Here is a 4,751-nt window from a genome sequence, read left to right on the forward strand (position 1 = left end):
CTCCAATCTATGCAGTTCTGTCGGACTTAAGTGGGTATCAACTTTTAATGAACTGTGTGAAGGGTTATTAGAATTTCCTACCAATATGCAGCCTGACGTAATCCATGAATGTAGAAACAGGCAAATGATGAATAAAACAAAATGTGGAGTATCTTATTTACTCGGTTGTGGAATTTGAAACATTGCATCAGGATGAAATAGCTACCTAAAACAGTCAGGTTATGTTTTTTTTTTTCACTGTTTAAATAGGACTGCAGTTCTCAACTATGTTCTATGGGATCAAGTCAGAGTTGACCATGGGCGAGAATTTCTGTTGTCTCTCTTTGTGCAAGAGAAACTGTCTGGGTACAGATGTGACCAAGAAAGGCCACCGTATCTCCAAACCCAGTCAACAAGGGTACATGTTTTTGTTTCTATACATCAAACTCTATTTATTTTCTTCATATTACTTTTCAGTCTCATGTGCATATTGACAATAGATCTAAACCTAAATCAATATCATACTCAAATTTGTTCAAATCATTGGCCAGTAGAACAATCATGATGAATGCTTGCTGGACTCTGGTTCCACATGTTAGGATGCACCGATGGCTGGGGCCATCATTAAGAAGGTTTTGAACGCTTAGGCCTCTATTTTCACTGTTGTTGGCCTGGCCTACCCATCTCTACTTTCAAGCCCTACAGTATGACAACCGTCAATGGCCAAATAACTTAAACTTCATGGGGTCATTGAAATCACAAGCTAATATTAATATTCTAATTAGTTATTAAAATGCATGTTTACATTTTTGTTTTTGTTCATATGTTGTTCTATACATTCTGATGTATACACACACACGTTCAGTTCATAAACAAGCACAGATCCTGTACAGGCCCACGGCTCCTCTAGTGGCCATCTAATGAAATATCCATCACTGCCTGCCTGCCTGCCTGACCAGAAAATGCCATGGGAAAAACCAACATCACCACGTTACCAGCCTAATCAAAATAATATTTTGCTTGTTATATAAGTTATTTATGATAGAAGTAAAAAAAAGTAGTAAAATCACCAAAAAAAATGGAAAGTGACATTTCAATCACATTTTGTCCTTGAAAGTGCTTGCTTTCCCTTGTCTGTATGATGTTATAAAAAGCCCTGAAGCGACCACAACAGTGATCACAGAGTGCATCTTGTTTAACTGTTTCTATAGTTCATTCCCTTTTGTTCTTAATTTTTTACAGAACCACAGGATTGAACATGTGTGGCCTGAGGTCAACAACCGTGTGACCTGTCCACTGAAGTCAGCAATTATACATCTTGTGGATCAGGAGAGGCTAAACATGGAAGACAACACTGTGCGTTTCTGCGTTTCAAACCTGTCATGCCAGATTGCCAATGTTGGACTTCAGCGTTTTGTTGATGCATGGAATAGCCATACAGTTCCAGGTATTTCAGTATTTTGATCCAGTAACACAGTTTTCTACACAGCATGCAATGACATTTCACTTAGCCAATTTTGGTGTGTTAGCATAAGTGCCTAAGCACGATGATGTCAGGGGTGCAGAGACTAGGACCCAAATGCAAAGACCAGCAGCGAGAGGAACTGGTAGAAGCTAGAAGCTTTAATAAACAACTGAGGCAGAGTACAAATCAGGAAAATCCAAAAGGGAAAAAAACAAAACAGGCCGACAGGCAAAAGGAAAAACAAAAACCAAACCTGGCCGGTAACTAGACAGAAGATCTCCACATGGAACACACAACAGGTAACACAAGACAACGAACTCACAAGGGCTAACAGGAACAAAGACAAGATATACACACAGACTGATTACACACATGGGGGACAGCTGAATGGCAGGGGAAAGTCCGGGAGGTGATTGGTGGAAAGCAGGCTGGTGAAGGGGGAACAAGATAACAGGGCTAATGGGCTTACGGAAGACAGGTGTGGTGGAAGCATGAGGGGGAGAACAGGTGAAGAGGGGAAGTCCAAGGACCTCTGGAGGCTGGCAGGAGGATGGCAGGACTGGGGAGTGAAGAGTGAAGGGAGAGACAGGCAGGTCAGGAGGTGAGGCAGGAAATGGGACAGCCGGTCCCATGACAGATGAGCTACTAAGATGGTCCCACTCGTATCATTCATTAGAACTGCCGTGCTACATGAGTGCTGCTCCCCTCTTGAGGCCTGTCAGTGCTAAAGCTCACAAAGCACCAGGGGCCGTATTACAGAGACCTCCTATATTGAGATCTGACAGGTCTGAGTAGGTTTTTTCACAAATTTGTATTACAGGGGCAAATCCAAACTAAATTGAGGATTCATATCTTATGTTACTCTATCCTATCTTATGACCATATCATAATTGACTGTCCGTGCCAACAGGGTTGTCGTAAAGTTAGGACATTTTATTTGAGATTTTGGCAAGTTAGGAGGCTTCTGTACACTTTTCCTAAAAAAATGGACTTGGGAAGTGTTCTGTAATGGCTGTTTTCCTAAATCGTGTCCTAACTCAAATTACAATAGGATTTCAGAGTTAGGATGTTTCTGTAATAGAGTTGTCGTCATTTGGTAGGCCTTATGTTAGCATTTCCACCATTTTGTGTGTAGTCAATAAACCAACAGTTTCCGGGGATCTACCCATATACCCTGACTTTTGAAACTCCAAATAGCCTACCTCAATGCTTCACAACCCCTATAATTCATGATTGACAAGTGTAACCCACTAGTAGTCTAAGTACACCGTTATGCTAGGTTTGTTAAGAGCTCAGTGAAAAAGGTAATATACCATAAATGAATGAAGGGCAACACAAGGGTTACAGGTTTAAAGAAAGGTAGAATTTAGTGAAGCATATTTGGGGTATTATAAATCATCTGGTATGGTACTTAACATTGTAAAAAAAACAACCTGTCTAACAGTATCATAATATATAGTGTCTTTTATGTGTCAATCAAATGATGCTCACCAAAACCAAAGGCAGATTCTGCTCCCTTTATGATAGAAACAGGATCCAGCCAGAGTCCTGGTATTGTTAGTGTATTGTGTGGTCTTTTTCCTAATGGAATATATTTGTTTTAGTTATTTTTATCAAGGTTAGGTAATGTTTTACATTGAATCTGTGGGACAGTATTTTACTCACAGTTGCTCTGTTTTTCTATGGTGCTGATGCGCTCACGTAGCACGCTCTTGCTAACTGTCAATCAGAATGTCCAGAGATGGGACTTGTCTTGTTTTCAATTTTTAGAGAGGATTTCTCTTTAAGAACATTTAGTAACCCCAATTTGTCATTAGGGTACACAAGCTATCATGGTGCATGGGGGTCCTTTCATAGTATTTTGTATGGTTCCGTATAAGGTCGGGGGTCACCATCGAAAGTCGGATTCTCACTCCTGGCAGTCTTGCTTTTTTTATTTATATACTGTATATATGTATATGTGTATACATATATATATATGTCTTGGGCATAAGAAAACATTTACTTTACATGTATAGAGGTCTATTTGGAATAGAGTTGCATTGCATTATTTTGGAGATATTAATCACAAAACCAACGATTACATACCACCACCGCCATCCTCAGTCTAGATGAAGCACAAGCATTGGGGTAGAGGAGGTCAAGCATTAGCATAGCTATCTAATCACTACCTCTCCTCCTCTCCTCTCCTCCCTTTCTCCTCTCCTCCTCTCCCCTAACAAGTCATCTGTCAACATGCTGGCGGCTCTGGCCTCTCCATTAGAGCAGTGGCACCTGAGTGTTAGTCAGTCCTGGCGTGCGCACACACACACGTGCGAGCACACACACGCACCGCCCAATATGGTCCTCTTTTTTTGGTCACCCTACTCAAAACAATCTTCTTTTCCCCAGGTAGAGGCATTCCAAATGTCTTGGCAGAAGGTGGCTGTAGGGTGAAGCTCACAGCGAATCAGCTTCCAACTGCAAGTCAGGCTGCTGACTTGTATGACTGAGAGAATTGCTCCACCCTAACAAGGACGTCAGTCTTTGGTCGTGACCCCTTTGTGGATGCCACAGAACGTCATCAGGCCGAGAGGCGTTTTGCTGAGGCGTATCCAGACATCACAGTCCTGTTAGAGGAAACAGTGAACCACAATTTTGGGCCCTTCCAAAATGCATTAATGCACTTGGTTCATCTTTCATTTTAAGTATGTGTTTATGTGTGTGTGTGTGTGTGTGTGTGTGTGTGTGTGTTTCCAAGTGCATGGCCCTGCACAAAGTACAGTACCCGTTGCCATAGGGACAGTAAACACTCAGCAGTAGGCTGGATGAATGAACACATAGAAGATATAATCAAATGATGCTCACCAAAACCAAAGGCAGATTCTGCTCCCTTATTGATAGAAACAGGATCCACCCGGTCCCGGTATTGTTAATTTATAGAGGCGTCTTTTTACTAATGGAATATATTTGTCTTTGTTATTTTTTATCAAGGTTAGACAATGTTTTACACTGAATTTGTAGGACAATATGTTACTGTATCTCCTATGTGTTCATTCATCCAGCCTATTGCTGACTGTTTACTGTACTCTTGAGCGCGACTAGAACTGTTTGGCAACTTGGCTTTAAATATAGTAGCTTGTAGAGTTGAAATATAGAGTTGAATTTCGTCCCACTTATATCAATCTTTTGGTAGTACAGTATCTTCGTAAATGTCCTGCCATGTTTGATGTGACTGTGACAGTGCTGTGTAGCATGAACGGCAAACTTAAAAAAACAAAAAAACATAACAACGACCCAAACATTGTTATAATTCATAGGGAAACCA

General features: G+C 41.0%; 1 pseudogene; it reads left to right on the plus strand.

Annotated features, from left to right (window-relative positions):
* LOC139657406 (uncharacterized) overlaps positions 1-4,518 on the plus strand; it is a 5,565-nt pseudogene extending 1,047 nt beyond the window's left edge.
* Positions 4,519-4,751: the final 233 nt, after the last annotated feature.

Source organism: Centroberyx affinis, unplaced genomic scaffold (genome assembly GCF_046629955.1).
Source record: "Centroberyx affinis isolate AG114_WGS23_722 - 3 ecotype Tasmania unplaced genomic scaffold, CSIRO-AGI_Caff_v1 ptg002680l_1, whole genome shotgun sequence".
NCBI classification, from domain to species: domain Eukaryota; kingdom Metazoa; phylum Chordata; class Actinopteri; order Beryciformes; family Berycidae; genus Centroberyx; species Centroberyx affinis.